The sequence below is a fragment of the Pseudophryne corroboree genome, chromosome 3 (assembly GCF_028390025.1).
Source record: "Pseudophryne corroboree isolate aPseCor3 chromosome 3, aPseCor3.hap2, whole genome shotgun sequence".
NCBI lineage: Eukaryota > Metazoa > Chordata > Amphibia > Anura > Myobatrachidae > Pseudophryne > Pseudophryne corroboree.
Window position 1 is genome coordinate 30,331,652 of NC_086446.1, and position 21,408 is coordinate 30,353,059.

A 21,408-nucleotide genomic window follows, 5' to 3' on the forward strand; every position below is an offset into this window, starting at 1 on the left:
ATTGCAACTCTGGTTCATTTCCTACTGTAGAAACTGTTTGCTCTGTGGTAAGGCTATGTGATTTAGAAGTAGGAGTGTGTGTCTGTTGGGTGATAACTTTGACAGGTGTGTCTATCAGCACTTGTGCATTGCTGTCTAGTGATTTTGGAATATCTAAATAAATGCCATCCGCTGTGCAGTAAATGGTGATTTTAAGTTTGCATAGTAGGTCACGACCTAGCAAGTTTGCTGGCGCATTGGATGCTAGCAAGAAAGCATGTGTATCATTTAATGGACCTATCTGTATATTACTATCAGCTAGTATTGGCAGGTGTTGTATTTGCCCTGAGACTCCTACCGTTGACATCTGATTGTGTGGGCCACTGTGTGGGGCATGATTGCCCACCTGGGGTCCTTGGTTATCATGCTGGTGGTAGGGAGTCTGTGTGGGGCTGCTGGGTGTCCCTGCATTTCCATGTGTGTATAATCTGTGCTGTGAGGCTACTTGACTCCTGCAATATCTAGCTCTATGGCCGTACTTACCACATGTAAAGCATGCCATTAGGTCTGGGTGTCTAGGGCCCTGGTATACTGGACCTATGTTTCTAGGTGTGTACTTACCTCCCTGCAGTCCCTGCCATGAGTTTCTCTTCAGCTGACTATGTCTTAGCTGTCTGGGGTCGGAATGGTTTTGTGCAGGTGATCCCTGACTGTTTTGAACTGTCTGTGGGTTTGTTATGTGTGTTTGGAATATCAGTACATGTGTTAATACAGAGGTTAGTCTTAACATTATCTGCAGTCCAGTTACACATTTCTTTTTTCCACAAAACTAAAACTTGTAAATGCTTAATGCGATCATTAGGTTTTATAACTGACTTTATTCTTTTTTCAAGAGACTCAAGCACTGCGGGGTTAAAACTTCCCGTAATAGGAAATGGTATTGCCTCATTCTGTGTGATGTCACTCCACTTTGAAATAAACTGGATGCAAGGTCACCCATAAATGCTAAGCATACAATCCACTGCGGTACCGTCATTACACTTTGACAAGTCACTTCCCATTTTTCAACAAGAACACTGTATCTTATTTCTCCCAATTTGATGCCCGGACTGCTCTTTTGTGGCCACAAAAAGAGTCTCAAATAGACAGCATAGCAGCATCTTTCACAAACTTGGTTTGCCAAACGTATAACTTATAACAAGTGACTCACTTCTTTATTTCCTCATTCCTCCATAGGGAATAATATTCCATAACTGAAACAAAAATTTTCTATTCAAACCGGCACAACAATCCTATAATATCTTATCTATGTACTTTAGACTTTTCAACTAACACAGTAATACATCAGGATGAGGCAATAAACTTTCCCTGTAATCTCAATTATATATGCACACTAGCAGTACTTTAGTGTCTTGACAAAGAAGAGAAAAAAAAATTACCATTTAATCATTTAAACTAAATATCATTTAGACAATACCATGCTGTGTTACTTAATTATTTAATTATGCATGAATATGGATCACAAGAACTCACCAAAATTCCAGAGTGCAGTGTAACTAGCGTCCCATCAGCTACAGAATTCTTTGACCAGGCAACAGAGCAGAGAGGACGGTACAATTTATTGTGTGTATGTATATATATATATATATATATATATGGTAAAATTACCTCCAAGCCGGCTGTCCTCTCTGTGCCTGGGAAAGGTGGTCTTCCGTAGGAGATGGGTGGTCGTAGTTTACGGACGAGTCCCCCAAAATTTTAATGCCTAATTATTTTAAAAGAATTGGGGAGTCTCCATTGTGATATTCAGCATATAGAATTTATTATCAAAGAAGAGGCCATGCCTACTATTTTGTGCACAGAGAGACGTGACCCAAGACAGACTTCATCAATGATGCCCGTCCCTTCAGGTGAATTCAGGCTCACATATATAGTACAAAATTATACAATAATTCATAACTGATTAATCAATGGGGCATGTATACTGATAACAAGGGGATTATTGATTGGCTGATGGTCACAAACAGGAAATCCCAATATGGTCAGCTGGGCTAGATGAAATGGCTGATCTTTTCCTGAAGGTGGCAGATTGATTCCACAAGTCCTGGATCTCCCATTCAAACCAATGGAGTTTCTTAATATGCCTTGTAAGCAGAAAGGTCATCTCAGTTCATGTGTCATGATGCTCTTTTCCAAAACCGAAGGTTCATCTGATATGTACTTATCAAAACCATAAAATGTCATTAAGTTCTGGTTATCTAAATAAGAGGGTCTTTATCTAAGTACCACGTAGGCATTTATGTTCTTAGTCACAAGCTAGGGCAAAGGTTGGCAGAAACTTTCTACTGGAAGAGAAACTGATCATTATTGGGATTTAAAGGAGCCCTTTTACAGATATCTACTTATAAGTCTAAAAGCACGGCTTCTGAGGCAATACAGATATATATATATATTTGATTTTTTCTTCATCATTATATATATATATATATATATATATATATATACTGTACATTGTGATATATTGAATACATATCCTTTTAATAACAAATATATACATCAATGAGCTTTGGAACTCAGATAATGTGTGGGTGTATTGTTTTCTCTTATGGGATGCACTGTTTTGCGATGTATAGCGCACATTCATAGCACATGGTAATAAGATGCGCAGGCGTCCACAGTATATATATTAGAGCTGGCATTTTAAGTACTTGTTAGAAAAGAATTTGACTTGCACAGATGGGGACTGCGTCCGCGATATCACGTTCTTGATGATGCACTGTACAGGCGCCGCTGTGGTGACCAGCTAACGATGGACACATCGCGACATGCTGATGAATCACATCCGTGTGTTCTGTTGTGTTACCAGTAAGGCACTGATATGAAATTCAAGGGACAGTGTCTCACAATATTTAAAATGCTACAGCGTATTTTTATTGTTGCAAAACAAAGTTCAAATAAGTCATATTGTGTTTTATTCAGATTGGATTGTTTATCTGTTAAGTAAATTTAAAGTACATTAAAAGTTGGTGCATAGCCATAATATAGCTGTGTTAGCTTGCTGAGAAACTTTGTATATTTTCTCTTACGTCCTAGAGGATACTGGGTACTCCGTAAGGACCATGGGGTATCGACGTGCTCCGCACGAGACATGGGCACTATAAAGAACTTTAGATGGGTGTGCACTGGCTCCTCTCTCTATGCCCCTCCTCCAGACCTCAGTTAGATCATGTGCCCAGAGGAGACTGGGTGCACTACAGGGGAGCTCGCCTGAGTTTCTCTGAAAAAGACTTTTGTTAGGTTTTTTATTTTCAGGGAGCACTGCTGGCAACAGGCTCCCTGCATCGTGGGACTGAGGGGAGAGAAGCAGACCTAATTAAATGATAGGCCCTGCTTCTTAGGCTACTGGACACCATTAGCTCCAGAGGGTCGGAACGCAGGTCTCACCCTTGCCGTTCATCTCGGAGCCGCGCCACCGTCCTCCTCACAGAACCGGAAGATAGAAGCTGGGTGAGTATAAGAAGAAAGAAGACTTCAAAGGCCGCAGAAGACTTCAGATCTTCTCTGAGGTAACGCGCAGCTCCCACACACACATACAACGGGCACTGAAGGGTGCATGTCGCAGGGACTGGCTATATGTATATAGGCTGCAGAGGCAGTATATTCAATAATCCCCCGCCAGTATTGGAAATGTAAGCGGGACCGAAGCCCGCCACTGAGGGGGTGCGGCTTAATCCTCCAGCACTAACCAGCGCCATTTTCTCCACAGCACGCTGCAGAGAAGCTGGCCCCCCATACTCTCCCCTGCTGAACACGGTGACAGAGGGCAGAAAAGAGGGGGGCACATTTAATTGGCACAGTGAGTGTATATAAACATATATTTATATAAAAGCGCTGTTTAACTGGGAATTTGGTTTCCAGTGTCAGGTGGCGCTGGGTGTGTGCTGGCATACTCTCTCTCTGTCTCTCCAAAGGGCCTTATTGGGGAACTGTCTCCATATTGATATATCCCTGAGTGTGTGGGGGTGTCGGTACGCGTGTGTCGGCATGTCTGAAGTGGAAGGCTCTTCTAAGGAGGAGGTGGAGCAAATGATTGTGGTGTCTCCGTCGGCAACGCCGACACCTGATTGGTTGGATGATTATTGCAATAAAGGATGTTTTACATATCACAGATGACCCCTCTGTCCCTGACAAGAGGGTTCACATGTTTAAGGAAAAGAAACCTGAGGTAACCTTTCCCTCATCTCATGAGTTGAACGCGTTATTTGAAAAGGCTTGGGAAACTCCAGACAAGAAACTGCAGATTCGCAAGAGAATTCTTATAGCGTATCCTTTCCCTGCGCAGGACAGGTTACGGGGGGAATCCTCACCCAGGGTGGACAAGGCGTTAACGCGCTTGTCCAAAAAGGTGGCGCTACCGTCTCCAGACACAGCAGCCCTCAAGGATCCTGCTGATCGCAGACAGGAAACTACCTTAAAATCAATTTATACTCATACGGGTGCCTTGCTCAGACCGGCAATAGCTTCGGCTTGTGTTTGTAGCGCTGTAGCGGCTTGGACAGATACTTTGTCAGCTCACATTGATACCCTGGATAGGGATACCATTTTATTGACCTTAGATCACATTAAAGACACAGTCTTATATATGAGAGATGCTCAGAGAGACGTTGGTCTGCTAGGTTCGAGAGCCAACGCCATGGCGATTGCTGCTAGGCGTGCCCTGTGGACCCGCCAATGGACGGGTGATGCCGACTCAAAGAGGCATATGGAAGTTTTGCCTTACAGGTGAGGATTTATTTGGGGAAGGTCTCACGGACCTGGTTTCCACAGCTACCGCGGGTAAATCTACCTTTTTACCTTATGTTTCCCCACAGCAAAAGAAAACGCCGCAATATCAGATGCAGTCCTTTCAGTCGCATAAGTCCAGAAGAGGTCGGGGCTCTTCCTTCCTCACCAGGGGTAAGGGTAGAGGGAAAAGACAGCCTGCTATGGCTAGTTCCCAGGAGCAGAAGTCCTCCCCTGCTTCTACTAAATCCACTGCATGACGCTGGGGCTCCTCTGAGGGAGTCCGCGCCAGTGGGGGCACGTCTTGAACTCTTCAGCCACGTCTGGGTTCAGTCAGACGTGGATCCTTGGGCAGTGGAAATTGTATCCCAGGGTTACAAGCTGGAATTAGAAGACGTGCCTCCTCGCAGGTTTTTCAAATCGGCTTTACCAGCTTTTTCCCCAGAAAAGGAGATAGTTTTAGCTGCAATTCAAAAACTGTGTCAACAACAAGTGGTTGTCGAGGTTCCCCTAGTTCAACAGGGGAAGGGGTACTATTCAACCCTATTTGTGGATGGCTCGGTCAGACCCATTCTAAATTTAAAATCCCTAAACCTGTACTTGAAAAAGTTCAAATTCAAGATGGAATCGCTCCGGGCAGTTATCTCCAGCCTGGGAGGGGGGGGGGATTTTATGGTGTTACTGGACATAAAGGACGCATACCTTCATGTCCCCATATATCCCCCTCATCAGGCGTACCTGAGATTCGCTGTACAGGATTGTTATTACCAGTTTCAGATGTTGCCGTTTGGGCTTTCCACGGCCCAGAGGATTTTCACCAAGGTAATGGCGGAAATGATGGTGCTCCTGTGCAAGCAGGGAGTCACAATTATCCAGTACTTGGACGATCTCCTGATAAAAGCGAGGTTGAGAGATCAGTTGCTGAAGAGCGTGGCGCTCTCCCTGAGAGTGCTGCAGCAACATGGCTGGATTCTGAATCTACCAAAGTTACAATTGGTTCCAACGACTCGGCTATCTTTCTTAGGCATGATTCTGGACACGGAATGAAAGAGGGTTTTTCTCCCAATGGAAAAAGCCCAGGAACTCCAGAACATGGTCAAAGACCTGTTAAAACCGAAAAGAATGTCAGTCCATCAATGCACTCGAGTACTGGGAAAAATGGTGGCAACCTACGAGGCCATCCCCTTCGGCAGGTTTCATGCGAGGACGTTTCAGTGGGACCTTCTGGACAAGTGGTCCAGGTCCCATCTTCAAATTCATCAGAAAATAAGCCTGTCCCCCAGGGCAAGGGTGTCTCTCCTGTGGTGGCTGCAGAGTCCTCACCTTCTCGAGGGTTGCAGATTCGGTATTCAAGACTGGGTTCTGGTGACCACGGATGCGAGCCTCCGAGGATGGGGAGCAGTCACACAAGGAAGAAACTTTCAGGGACTATGGTCAAGCCAGGAGGCTTGTCTACACATCAATGTACTGGAATTGAGGGCCATATACAACGGCCTACGTCAAGCGGAGAATCTTCTTCGCGACCTACCGGTTCTGATTCAATCAGACAACGTCACAGCCGTGGCTCATGTAAACCACCAAGGTGGGACAAGGAGCAGAGCGGCAATGGCGGAAGCCACCAGGATTCTTCGCTGGGCGGAAAATCACATAAGCGTTTTGGCAGCAGTCTTCATTCAGGGAGTGGACAACTGGGAAGCAGACTTCCTCAGCAGACACGATCTCCATCCAGGAGAGTGGGGACTTCATCAAGATGTTTTTGCAGAGATAACAAGTCGTTGGGGACTTCCTCAAATAGACATGATGGTGTCACGCCTCAACAAGAAGCTTCGGAGGTATTGTGCCAGGTCAAGGGACCCTCAGGCAGTAGCAGTAGACACCCTGGTGACACCGTGGGTGTTTCAGTCGGTCTATGTGTTTCCTCCTCTTCCACTCATCTCAAAGATATTGAGAATCATAAGGCGAAAAAGCGTGTGGACAATACTCATTGTTCCAGATTGGCCTTGAAGGGCCTGGTATTCAGATCTTCAGGAAATGATCACAGAAGATCCGTGGCCTCTTCCTCTCAGAGAGGACCTGTTGCAATAGGGGCCCTGCGTGTTCCAAGACTTACCGCGGTTACGTTTGACGGCATGGCGGTTGAACACCGAATCCTAGCTGGGAAAGGCATTCCAGAAGAAGTCATCCCTACTCTGATGAAGGCTAGGAAGGAGGTGACGGCGAAACATTATCACCGTATCGGGAGAAAGTAAGTATCTTGGTGTGAAGCCAAGAATGCTCCTACTGAGGAATTCCATCTGGGCCGTTTTCTCCACTTTCCACAGACAGGAGTGGATATGGGCCTTAAATTAGGCTCCATTAAGGTACAGATTTCGCCCCTATCAATTTTCTTTCAGAAGGAATTGGCTTCTCTCCCAGAAGTCCAGACTTTTGTGAAGGGAGTGCTGCACATACAGCCTCCTTTTGTGCCTCCAGTGGCACCATGGGACCTTAGCGTGGTGTTACAGTTCCTAAAATCTCACTGGTTTGAACCTCTTCAATCGGTGGAATTGAAATTTCTCACTTGGAAGGTGGTCATGTTGTTGGCCTTGGCATCTGTGAGGCGGGTGTCCGAATTGGCGGCTTTGTCTCACAAAAGCCCTTATCTGATTTTCCATGTAGATAGAGCGGACTTAAGGACTCGTCCTCAATTTTTGCCTAAAGTGGGTTTGTCGTTTCATATGAACCAACCTATTGTGGTACCAGTGGCTACAGATGACTTGGAGGATTCCAAGTCCCTTGATGTAGTCAGGGCCTTAAAAATTTATGTAGCCAGAACGGCTCGGTTTAAGAAACAGAGGCACTGTTTGTTCTGTATGCAGCCAACAAGGTTGGCGCTCCTGCTTCTAAGCAGACCATTGCTCGCTGGATCTGTAACACGATTCAGCAGGCTCATTCTACGGCTGGATTGCCGTTACCAAATTCGGTAAAGGCCCATTCCACTAGGAAGGTGGGCTCTTCTTAGGCGGCTGCCCGAGGCGTCTCGGCATTACAGTTTTACCGAGCGGCGACTTGGTCGGGTTCAAACACTTTTGCAAAATTCTACAGGTTTGATACCCTGGCTGATGAGGACCTCATGTTTGCTCAATCGGTCCTGCAGAGTCATCCGCACTCTCCCGCCCGGTCTGGAGCTTTGGTATAATCCCCATGGTCCTTACGGAGTCCCCAGCATCCTCTAGGACGTAAGAGAAAATAAGATTTTAAACCTACCGGTAAATCTTTTTCTCCTAGTCCGTAGAGGATGCTGAGCGCCCGTCCCAGTGCGGACATATTTCTGCAAGGCTTGTATATAGTTATTGCTTACATAAGGGTTATGTTACAGTTAAGATCAGTCTTTGGCTGATGCTGTTGTTGTTCATACTGTTGACTGGTTGCGTATATTCCAGGTTGTACGGTGTGGATGGTGTGGGCTGGTATGAATCTTGCCCTTAGATTAACAAAAATCCTTTCCTCGTACTGTCCATCTCCTCTGGGCACAGTTTCTCTAACTGAGGTCTGGAGGAGGGGCATAGAGGGAGGAGCCAGTGTACACCCATCTAAAGTTCTTTATAGTGCCCATGTCTCCTGCGGAGCCCGTCTACACCCCATGGTCCTTATGGAGTCCCCAGCATCTTCTATGAACTAGGAGAAAAAGATTTACCGGTAGGTTTAAAATCTTATTTTTAAACTCAGGCCTAAAGTAACTTTTGGTTCCTGAATAGAGTGTGATTTCTTTGTGACAAAAGCGCCGCATGGTCTGTCCTCCATTTTGGGCTAGCCACATGGCCTGTCCACCATCTTGCGCAAGCCACATGGATATGGAAGGGGGGGGAGCAGTGGCCATTTTAGGAAGATCACTTTCTAAATAGCTGACTTTCAGTCTGATTAGAACAATCAGTTTCCTTTGTCACAAAGTTTCCACATATCTACAAATCCAGCACCATTTATGAGTTACCAATGAATTTATTTAACCCATACCATAATCAATTACAAATAGTTTCAATTGAGCCTAGTGAGAGTAAATGGCGAAATAAATGAATACTTGATGTAAGGTAATTACACACAGATATATATTTAAAAAAAGTTTTGTTTTTTTTTCTTCTTCTTTCCCAGGATTTGTTAACCCTCTACTAGGGTAGGATAGGCATTGAAATGCAAATTAACTTGTGTAACTACTTTTTTTTAGTAGTGCAAGGCAAATATCTTTGATATGCTAATTAGAGGCAGTGAAGTGGTGAGGTGTCTCATAGGAGTGCAATAAATGGTATAATATTATAATTAGGTTTATGTTTATATCAGTGTATGTTCTGCAAGATAGCTATCCAATCTGAATCATATAATTTAAATTATAGATTATTGTAGTCATTATAGATCTGTGTGAAATCGGATACATTTGTTTGCTATATAGAATATATTTGAAATAGTGTATTAAGATTGTAATCATCACAAAACGCAGTTCCGGCCTGGTCACTTAGGTTTATACGGAAAAATTGTGTGTTGTGTTTGTGAGCGATAGTAGCTTTTATTGCTCACATTTATAGAGACTGTGTGGTTTGTTGAGTTGCAGATGCACGTTTGTACACCTGGTAAGGACAAAGTACAGGAGCTTGCACGTGGCGCAGGTCGCACAAGTGACGTAAAGGCACGCGCGGTCGCGTGGTTACGCAAGGTTGCGTAGGATTGCGGGCACAAGGTATAAATCACACGATAGTTGTTCAATTAAAGGTGGGATAGTATACATTTAATACAATAGCACATAACTATCCGATTTCAAAAGCAGATTAGTGTAAGACTTTGTTTAAACGGTACTGCCTCTGGGTTAAAACCATCAATCGAAGGGAGTGATATTTTCTGTACAGAAAAGAATATACACTGTGTAATTGAGTGAGTGAAAGTAGGAGTGAACGGTTGTCGAATCCCGGGAATTCGGGATCCCGTAGGTGACACTAAGTAAGCGGAGGCTTGGTGGCGTGAGGCGGCTGACTTACGTTAATACATAGAGAAATACGCAAATCGTGAGGAGATTTGCAGAGAAGCGCGATATAGAATTGTGCATTAAGAAGTATAGAATTGTGAATTGAAGTAAAGGTTTTGTGTTACGCTCCGGCTGAGGAGCGCAGCTTGTGTATTCGACTCCAGTGGTCGATAGGTAACAAGTACCTATATGCTGTGTGATTAGACAGTGCATTTGTACATGTGATACGTGGCGCAAGGTGATACTATTTTTGCAAGCTTTTGCGAAAACCGTGGTATCATTAGCGCCGTGTAGAGCATACGCAAGCGTGATTTGTGTAAGTCAAAAAGGGAAGTTTTCGCTGGTCTCTCTCAGGAAAATCTTCAATGGTAGATATTCACTGGAAACGGTAAGTTATTCCTAAAAGTTCCAGTGAATAGAAACCACTTAGGGTCATCACTGGGTACGCGGTGGTCACTATTAGAGTGAATCGTGGTACGTCAGCGGAGGAGTGGGTGAAAGTGCTCGGAGAACTTTCACCGTCTATTCATGTTGTACATTGGGGATTGCGTTAGCAAACAAAAAGTCCGCGATGGGATCCAATTGCACAAGTGGTGGGCGTTTGGTAGCCAGGGTTCAGGCTGGAGAGCCGCGGCCCAGGGGGTCAGCGAGGTTTATTATGTGTGAGCAATATGGTCCACACACGGATGCTTTTTGCAAATGAATGGGTACGTATGACTGCTGATAATAGGGCATCATTTCCTGGGGTTGGTGAGCTTGATCCTGAGGTATTGCAACCAAAGTCATACAAGACAAGAACAGAAATATAAGAACTATTTAGCAACAATAAACAAGTAATAAAAAAAAAAGAGAAAGCAAGTACACCGCCATATGTAGATGTGGAAGCAGTTACGGCTAGCATACAAACTATAGAAAATACAAAAAATATGAATGTAACCTATATATGTACTAATGAATGTCAAAGTTTTATTTAGGAGGAGAAGGCGACCTGATTGTTTTCAGCCATTTCTCATGCACTCAGAGGAGTATCCAACCGGTAAAAGAAGAGCAGTAGCCTGCGGGGGAAGTGGCTGAGACCAATGGAATTGGTAAGTATGGAGTCATTCGTGTACATATATAGTAAAACCCAAAAATAAAATAAAATCCAGGAAAGTAACGTCAGAGATGAAGAAAAACCTGTCCGCACAATAGTATTTGCCAGTAGGAAAGCGGACAGGCACAGGGTAACCCCCGGGTATTTCTTTTAGTTACCATATAAGAAGTATTCACTCCTAGTAATGCCCCTAGTCAAGATGAGCTCGGAAATGTTTCTTGGACCACGTACAGACCCTTAGTACGGGATGAGAAGGATTGAATGAATACTTCGCATGACCTAGAAGCTTAATTTTTATTTGTCTTTTGCAGTAATAGAAAATTCTCCGTCTGGATAAGATCACTGGTAAACACTAATTCGGCAAATGGGAGGAATGAAAGAAGTGCAACATTACCCTTTGACAAAAAACCTGCTGAAGTTACGATAGGGCCCCTACGATGCTAAACCCTTTCCTTTCCTTCTTTTTCCTAACAGAAATGGCCCCTGACTAACGTAACAGAGATTTTGTTAAATGTGAAATACATATATTGTACTCCCGCTCAGGAAGTACAAGGTATGTTAGATACCCTCAAAGACTAATGTTGCATTACACTGTTCTAGATTCATGTCTATCACAGGTAGAGGAAATTATCTCACAGATACCGGGTTCCCTATGAACTTAGGATGGACAGGAAACTGGATTGATGGCTGAAGTAGTCCCAGTAGTGACACTGCATGCACAAGGTTTAAAAGGGGGTAGACAAAGTAGGTAATCAATTCCCTGTAGTGCCCAATCCAGATGTCATTTTAATAAAATCCTCTCCACCTCTACAAACTTACCTGTCACCAACCTCTATTCTGTTTCTCCACAGTTTCCTCTTCATCTTTTGCGTTCACACAGGGTGGTACAATACATAGACCCGATTACAGTTCAAACACTACATGCCTATTTGGTCCTTCAGAGTTCTGCCCGAACCCAGTATATCTGCAGTATTACTGCAGTGTGCCTTGTCATGCACAAAGGGTGGAGGAAGGATGAGAATATTGGTGAAGGGAAATTTTGTAGACACTGATATGCCCGTTGGTGAACGCAGACCCGATATTTTCTTCTTTCTCTCCTCTAGAGATGTTTTTTTCTTTTTATGAGTGATGCTCATGATTCTCTACATTGCAAACACACAACAGTTAAATTAAGATACAAATTTGTGTTCCCTACAGGAAAAGGAGGTCTGGAAGTCAAAGGGGTATGGTTAGGAGTCCCCAGGGCTCTGGAGAGATGGACAAGGTAAGCCAGTGGCCCCCAGGACGTATCTCCCCAGCCTAGCTGAGGCGGCATATGGTCTGACTCACCTAGGGTAAGGAAGGTATGTGCAAATTGGTAAGAGCTTACTGGCGTGTACCAGGGTTCTCTTCTCAGGCAAGCAGGAATGCAATGACCTGTCTTACTTGTATGAGGAAGAACATTTGGTAAGGTAGTACTAACAGAGCCATCCCATATCCCTTCTGCAAACGGACCTTTTCAGGTAATACAAATCGACTTTGTACAGTTAACACCCTTTATGAGTTATTGTTATGTATTGGTGTGCACTGATGTTTTCTCAAACTGGGTAGAGGCATTTCCTGCCGCCACGGATGCTGCTGTGTTTACCGCAAAGAAAAATTGTGCAGAAATTTGTGTGTAGATAATGGTACACCTAGGAGTAGGAGCAAAGCTTGAAATTGGACTATTGTGGTCATAGACACTGCCACTAGTATTATGTAGCATCGGAACCACTCCCAGATCTTCACTTCACGAATCACCCTCTTCGAAATTTTTGGTTTTTGTGTCTTTTTTGTTTTTTTTGGAAGACAACCTCATGTCATGATTGATCCGCACAATGATCAGAAATACACCAATGAGGTGACAGTACAGTACCTTATCAAGCCAGCATTTGAGAACTTGACAAAAGAACTTGAAACTGTTGATTTCTGGTATGCCAAATACTAACTGTCTTGATTGTGAACCAAGAGACTGTGTGATTGTTCTTACGCTCAGGTTGCCTAATAGACTGGTGGGAAGGACCGTACCAAGTTTTGTTGACAGCATTATCCCAGTGAAAGTAGCCGATATAGAGACTTGGGTCCGCGATTCCCATTGCAGGAAAGTCGGTAGTCCGGAAGGAACTCTTAAATGGAGTGAGATCGCAAAAGTATCAGCAGAGAGTCTGTTCCGTGAAGACTGAGAGGCGGCACTGTTGAACACTACCTGAGCGTACAAAGGATTACAGAAAGACCAGTCATTGTAATTGATTTGCTATGGACAATTTTTGTTTTGTTAGTTTTTCCGACAAACATTTTTTTCAGGACATTCTATGTTTGCGAGGTTTTTCACGAGGAGTCGAGTGTGGGACTGGAACTGGTTCTGGAGGAAGGAGTGATTTCCTTTTAGGATCCCAGGATTAGCCGATCAGTTTGTTAAAGCCGGAGAAAAATCAAAGGTCGAGTAGTTACGGAGTTCAGAGGTAATGTGATAGGCTATTGTCTGAGGAATACTATATTTTGTAGTTATTGTGACCCCGTATTTGAAGATGAGTGCATCCAGAGATGTCCGTCTAGCAATAAAGCAGCTTTGACAGACATCCCTTGAGTGATTACCACTCACTAGTGGGTAAGGTCTTAAACCAAACGGAATGTTGGATGTGCTCACAGGAACCTCTAAGACGAAAAGATGCAGGATTAGTGCCATATATTTTTTTTAGAGTTAGCTGAGGTACTTGAATTACACGGAAGAGGGAGGGGACCGGTGGATAAAAAGTATAATATAACTAGACCCCCTAGTCTTAAGATCCACCAGTACCATATATAAATCCTTGATATGTTTAAATCTCACCAATTTCAGGAAATCAGGAAATGGGGAGGTAATTAGGAACAATCAGACAATGGCTATTCACACATAGCAGATAAAGAGCTCATTAATATATGTGGAAGAAAGGTTTACGAATGGCTCTCCCCAAACTCCGAAGGGTTATGTTATCTAGGAAGGACACTACTTATAACCCTTGTTCAATGATGAAATAAACCTAGCAAATGTTCCAGAAATGGAAACAATGTTTAGGGAATGATAGGAATGTATATCATGAAAATTTTATGTGTCTCTTTCACGATTTGTTTGTGTTTTCTCCCTCTACCCAGCAGAACCTCAATCGAATCCGAACATCAGTGTACAAAGACGCAGGTACATGTATGTGTGAAATGTTCATTCAAATCAGACATCATAGGCCATAACACTGTCCCAGCATACTCTATAGGTTGAATGTTGTCCCACACCCAACCAGTGGTCCCATGACTGCCGAGTGCATATAGAGGATGTCTCGTCCTCCTCCCTGTCTTCCCCAAATATAGTCAAGTGTCTGATTTGCGAAATGAATACATACGTGTGTCTAGGTCACCGATTGTCTGAAATAGTTTTCTTATGTTAATAATTTATGGCAGTTATTGTTTACTGCCAAAGGGTGGACTGTCAAAGTAAAAAAATAAGATTTTAAATCTACCGGTAAATCTTTTTCTCCTAGTCCGTAGAGGATGCTGGGGACTCCGTAAGGACCATGGGGTATAGACGGCTCCGCAGGAGACATGGGCACTTTAAGACTTTAGAATGGGTGTGCACTGGCACCTCCCTCTATGTCCCTCCTCCAGACCTCAGTTAGGACTGTGCCCAGTGGAGACTGACAGTACGAGGAAAGGATTTTTGTTAATCTAAGGGCAAGATACATACCAGCCCACACCGTACACATGGTATATACTAAACCAGTTAACAGCATGAACAACAGCATCAGCCCAAGACTGATCTCAACTGTAACATAACCCTTATGTAAGCAACAACTATATACAAGCCTTGCAGAATTTTTCCGCACTGGGACGGGCGCCCAGCATCCTCTACGGACTAGGAGAAAGAGTTACCGGTAGGTTTAAAATCTTATTTTCTCTTACGTCCTAGAGGATGCTGGGGACTCCGTGAGGACTATGGGGATTATACCAAAGCTCCAGACCGGGTGGGAGAGTGCGGATGACTCTGCAGCACAGATTGAGCAAACATGAGGTCCTCATCAGCCAGGGTATCAAACTTGTAGAATCTTGCAAAAGTGTTTGAACCCGACCAAGTAGCAGCTCGGCAAAGCTGTAATGCCAAGACGCCTCGGGTAGCCGCCCAAAAAGAGCCCACCTAGTGGAATGGGCCTTTTCCGAATTTTGGAACCGGCAATCCAGCCGTAGAATGAGCCTGCGGAATTGTGCTACAGATCCAGCGAGCAATAGTCTATTTAGACGCAGGAATGCCAACCTTGTTGGCTGCATACAGGACAAACAGTGCTTCTGTTTTCCTAATCCGAGCCGTTCTGGCAATAGAAATCTTTAAGGCCCTGACTACATCAAGGGACTTGGAATCCTCCAAGGCACCTGTAGCCACAGGCACCACAATAGGTTGGTTCATATGAAATGACGAAACCACCTTAGCCAGAAAATGAGGACGAGTCCTCAACTCTGCTTTATCCGCATAAAAAATCAGATAGGGGCTCTCATAAGACAAAGCTGCCAAGTCGGACACCCGCCTTGCAGATGTCAAGGCCAATACCATGACCACTTTCCAAGTGAGAAACTTCAATTCAACTGTTTGAAGAGGTTCAAATCAGTGTGATATAAGGAACTGTAACACCACGTTAAGTTCCCACGGTGCCACTGGAGGCACAAAAGGAAGTTGGATGAGCCACACTCCCTTTACAAAAGTCTGGACTTCTGGGAGAGAAGCCAATTCCTTCTGAAAGAATATAGATAAACCCGAAATCTGCACCTTAATGGAGCCTAACTTCAGGCCCATATCCACACCTGACTGCAGAAAATGGAGAAAACTACCCAGTTGAGAATCATCCTTAGGGCATTCTTGGCTTCACACCAAGAGACATATTTTCTCCCGATACGGTGATAGTGTTTCGCCGTTATCTCCTTCCTAGCTGTAATAAGAGTAGGGACGACTTCATCCGGAATACCTTTCCTAGCTAGGATTTGGTGTTCAACCGCCATGCCGTCAAACGTAACCACGGTAAGTCTTGGAACACACAAGGCCCCTGTAGTAACAGGTCCTCCCTGAGAGGAAGAGGCCACGGGTCTTCTGTGATCATTTCCTGAAGATCTGAGCTCCAGACCCTTCGAGGCCAATCTGGAACAATGAGTATTGTCTGCACTCTTGTTCGTCTTATGATTCTCAATATCCTTGAGATGCGAGGAAGTGGAGGGAACACAGAGACTGACTGAAACACCCACGGTGTCACCAGGGCGTCCACTGCCACTGCCTGAGGGTCCCTTGACCCGGAACAATACGTCCGAAGCTTTCTGTTGAGGCGTGACACCATCATGTCTATTTGAGGAAGTCCCCAACGACTTGTCACCTCTGCAAAGACTTCTTGATGAAGTCCCCACTCTCCTGGATGGAGATCGTGTCTGCTGAGGAAGTCTGCTTACCAGATGTCTACTCCCGGAATGAAGAACACTGACAGAGTGCTTACATGACTTTCCGCCCAGCGAAGAATCCTGGTGGCTTTTGCCATTGCTGCTCTGCTTCATGTCCCGCCCTGGCGGTTTACATGCGCCCCGGCTGTGACGTCTGACTGTAACAGGACAGGTAGGTTGCGAAGAAGATTCTCCACCAGTCAGAGGCCATTGTATATGGCCCTTAATTCCAGTATATTGACGTGTAGACAAGCCTCCTGGCTTGACCATATTCCCTGAAAATTGTTTCCCTGTGTGACTGCTCCCCATCCTCAGAGGCTCGCGTCCGTGGTCACCAGAACCCAATCTTGAATGCCAAACCTGCGACCCTCTAGAAGGGGAGTACTCTGGGGGACAGGGTATCTTCCGATGTATCCGCAGATGGGACCCTGACCACTTGTCCAGAAGGTCCCACTGAAAAGTCCTTGCATGGAACCTGCTGAATGGAATGGCCTCATAGGCTGCCACCATCTTTCCCAATACTCAAGTGCGTTGATGAACTGACACTCTGTTTGGCTTTGATCATGTTCTGGAGTTCCTGGGCTTTTTCCACCGGGAGAAAAACCCCTTTGTTTTCCCGTATCCAGAATCATGCCCAAAAAAGACAGCCGAGTTGTCGGAACCAACGTATTGCGACTTAGGTAGATTTAGAATCCAGCTGTGCTGTTGTAGTACTCTCAGGGAGAGAGACACAGTTTTTAATAACTGTTCCCTTGAACTCGCATATATCAGGAGATCGTCCAAGTATGTGATACTTGTGACCCCTTGCTTGCGCAGGAGCACCATCATTTCCGCCATTACCTTGGTGAAATTCTCGGAGCCGTGGAAAGCCCAAACAGCAACGGCTGAAACTGGTAATGACAATCCTGTACAGCGAATCTTAGGTACACCCGATGAGGAGGATATATGGGGACATGAAGGTATGCATCCTATATGCCTAGTGACACCATAAAATCCCCCCCTTTCCAGGCTGGATATCCTTGCCTTGAGAGATTCCATCTTCAGTTTGAACCTCTTTAAAAATAAGAATTTACTCACCGGTAATTCTATTTCTCGTAGTCCGTAGTGGATGCTGGGAACTCCGTAAGGACCATGGGGAATAGACGGGCTCCGCAGGAGACTGGGCACTCTAAAAGAAAGATTAGGTACTATCTGGTGTGCACTGGCTCCTCCCTCTATGCCCCTCCTCCAGACCTCAGTTAGGGAAACTGTGCCCGGAAGAGCTGACATTACAAGGAAAGGATTTTGGAATCCAGGGTAAGACTCATACCAGCCACACCAATCACACCGTACAACTTGTGATAACCTTACCCAGTTAACAGTATGAACAACAACTGAGTCTCACAAAACAGATGGCTCATAACAATAACCCTTATTTTTGCAATAACTATATACACGTATTGCAGAGAGTCCGCACTTGGGACGGGCGCCCAGCATCCACTACGGACTACGAGAAATAGAATTACCGGTGAGTAAATTCTTATTTTCTCTGACGTCCTAGTGGATGCTGGGAACTCCGTAAGGACCATGGGGATTACACCAAAGCCTCCAAACGGGCGGGAGAGTGCGGATGACTCTGCAGCACCGAATGGGCAAACACAAGGTCCTCCTCAGCCAGGGTATCAAACTTGTAGAATTTTGCAAACGTGTTTGAACCCGACCAAGTAGCAGCTCGGCAAAGCTGTAATGCCGAGACCCCTCGGGCAGCCGCCCAAGAAGAACCCACCTTCCCTGTGGAGTGGGCTTTCACTGATTTTGGATGCAGCAATCCTGCCGCAGAATGAGCTTGCTGAATCGTGTTACAGATCCAGCGCGCAATAGTTTGCTTTGAAGCAGGAGCACCCAGCTTGTTGGGTGCATGCAGGATAAACAGCGAGTCAGTTTTCCGGACTCCAGCCGTCCCGGCTACATAGATTTTCAAAGCCCTGACTACATCAAGTAACTTGGAGTCCTCCAAGTCCCGAGTAGCCGCAGGCACCACAATAGGTTGGTTCAAATGAAACGCTGATACCACCTTTGGGAGAAATTGGGGACGAGTCCTCAATTCTGCCCTGTCCATATGGAAGATCAGATATAGGCTTTTACATGACAAAGCCGCCAATTCTGACACCCGCCTAGCTGAAGCTAAGGCCAACAGCATGACCACCTTCCACGTGAGATACTTTAGCTCCACGGTCTTAAGTGGCTCAAACCAGTGTGATTTCAGGAAATCCAACACAACGTTAAGATCCCAAGGTGCCACTGGAGGCACAAAAGGGGGCTGAATATGCAGCACTCCCTTAACAAACGTATGTACTTCAGGCAGTGAAGCCAGTTCTTTTTGAAAGAAAATGGATAGGGCCGAAATCTGGACCTTTATGGACCCCAATTTTAGGCCCATAGTCATCCCTGTAGGAAGTGCAGAAATCGACCAAGCTGGAATTCCTCTGTTGGGGCCTTCCTGGCCTCACACCAAGCAACATATTTCCGCCATATGCGGTGATAATGCTTTGCTGTCACATCTTTCCTAGCTTTTATCAGCGTAGGAATCACTTCATCTGGAATGCCCTTTTCCGTTAGGATCCGGCGTTCAACCGCCATGCCGTCAAACGCAGCCGCGGTAAGTCTTGGAACAGACAGGGCCCCTGCTGTAACAGGTCCTGTCTGAGAGGCAGAGGCCATGGGTCCTCTGAGATCATTTCTTGTAGTTCTGGGTACCAAGTTCTTCTTGGCCAACCCGGAACGATGAGTATTGTTCTTACTCCTCTCTTTCTCACTATCCGCAGTACCTTGGGTATGAGAGGAAGAGGAGGAAACACATAAACCGACTGGTACACCCACGGTGTCACTAGTGCGTCCACAGCTATCGCCTGGGGGTCCCTTGACCTGGCACAATATTTTTTTAGCTTTTTGTTGAGGCGGGACGCCATCATGTCCACCTGTGGCAGTTCCCAACGATTTACAATCTGTGTGAAGACTTCTTGATGAAGTCCCCACTCTCCCGGGTGGAGGTCGTACCTGCTGAGGAAGTCTGCTTCCCAGTTGTCCACTCCTGGAATGAACACTGCTGACAGTGCTAGCACGTGATTCTCCGCCCATCGAAGAATCCTTGTGGCTTCTGCCATTGCCATCCTGCTTCTTGTGCCGCCCTGGCGGTTTACATTGGCGACCGCCGTGATGTTGTCTGACTGAATCAGTACTGGTTGGTTTTGAAGCAGGGGCTCTGCTTGACTCAGGGCGTTGTAAATGGCCCTTAGTTCCAGTATATTTATGTGTAGTGAAGTCTCCAGACTTGACCACTGTCCTTGGAAGTTTCTTCCCTGAGTGACTGCCCCCCATCCTCGGAGGCTTGCATCCGTGGTCACCAGGACCCAGTCCTGTATGCCGAACCTGCGGCCCTCGAGAAGATGAGCACTCTGCAGCCACCACAGCAGAGACACCCTGGCCCTCGGGGACAGGGTGATCAACCGATGCATCTGAAGATGCGATCCGGACCATTTGTCCAACAGATCCCACTGAAAGATCCTTGCATGGAACCTGCCGAAGGGAATTGCTTCGTAAGAAGCCACCATCTTTCCCAGGACTCGTGTGCAGTGATGCACCGTCACCTGTTTTGGTTTCAGGAGGTCCCTGACCAGAGATGACAATTCCTGGGCCTTCTCCTCCGGGAGAAACACCTTCTTCTGTTCTGTGTCCAGAATCATGCCCAGGAAAAGCAGACGCGTCGTAGGAATCAGCTGCGACTTTGGGATATTCAGAATCCAGCCGTGCTGTTGCAACACTTCCTGAGAGAGTGCTACGCTGACCAACAACTGCTCTCTGGACCTCGCCTTTATGAAGAGATCGTCCAAGTACGGGATAATTATAACTCCCTTCTTCCGAAGGAGTATCATCATTTCGGCCATTACCTTGGTAAATATTCTCGGTGCCGTGGAGAGACCAAACGGCAACGTCTGGAATTGGTAATGATAGTCCTGTACCACAAACCTGAGGTATTCCTGGTGAGGTGGGCAAATGGGGACATGCAAGTAAGCATCCTTGATGTCCAGCGACACCATAAAATCCCCCTTTTCCAGGCTTGCAATAACCGCTCTGTGCGATTCCATTTTGAACTTGAACTTCTTTATATAAGTGTTCAAGGATTTTAAATTCAGAATGGGTCTCACCGAACCGTCCGGTTTAGGTACCACAAACATTGTGGAATAGTAACCCCGTCCCTGTTGAAGGAGGGGGACCTTGATTATCACCTGCTGGAGGTACAGCTTGTGAATTGCAGCCAGTACTACCTCCCTTTCCCTGGGGGAAGCTGGCAAGGCTGATTTGAGGTAACGGCGCGGGGGAGTCGCCTCGAACTCCAGCTTGTATCCCTGAGATACAATTTGTACAACCCAGAGATCCACCTGTGAGCGAACCCACTGGTTGCTGAAGTTTCGGAGACGCGCCCCCACCGCACCTGGCTCCGCCTGTGGAGCCCCAACGTCATGCGGTGGACTTAGTGGAAGCAGGGGAGGATTTTTGTTCCTGGGAACTGGCTGCCTGGTGCAGCTTCTTTCCTCTACCCCAACCTCTGGCCAGAAAGGATGCGCCTCTGACCCGCTTGCCTTTCTGAGGCCGAAAGGACTGCATTTGATAATACGGTGCTTTCTTAGGATGTGAGGAAACCTGAGGCAAGAAAGTCGACTTTCCAGCTGTCGCTGTGGACACGAGGTCCGAGAGACCGTCCCCAAACAGTTCCTCACCCTTATAAGGCAAAACCTCCATGTGTTTTTTAGAATCAGCATCACCTGTCCACTGCCGAGTCCATAATACTCTCCTGGCAGAAATGGACATTGCATTAATTCTAGATGCCAGCAGGCAAATGTCCCTCTGGGCATCCCGCAAATATAAGACGACGTCTTTTATATGTTCTAGGGTTAGCAAAATATTATCCCTGTCGAGGGAATCAATGTTGTCTGACAGGGTATCAGTCCATGCTGCTGCAGCACTACACATCCAGGCTGAAGCAATAGCAGGTCTCAGTAGAGTACCAGAGTGTGTATACACAGACTTTAGGATAGCTTCCTGCTTTCTATCCGCAGGCTCCTTA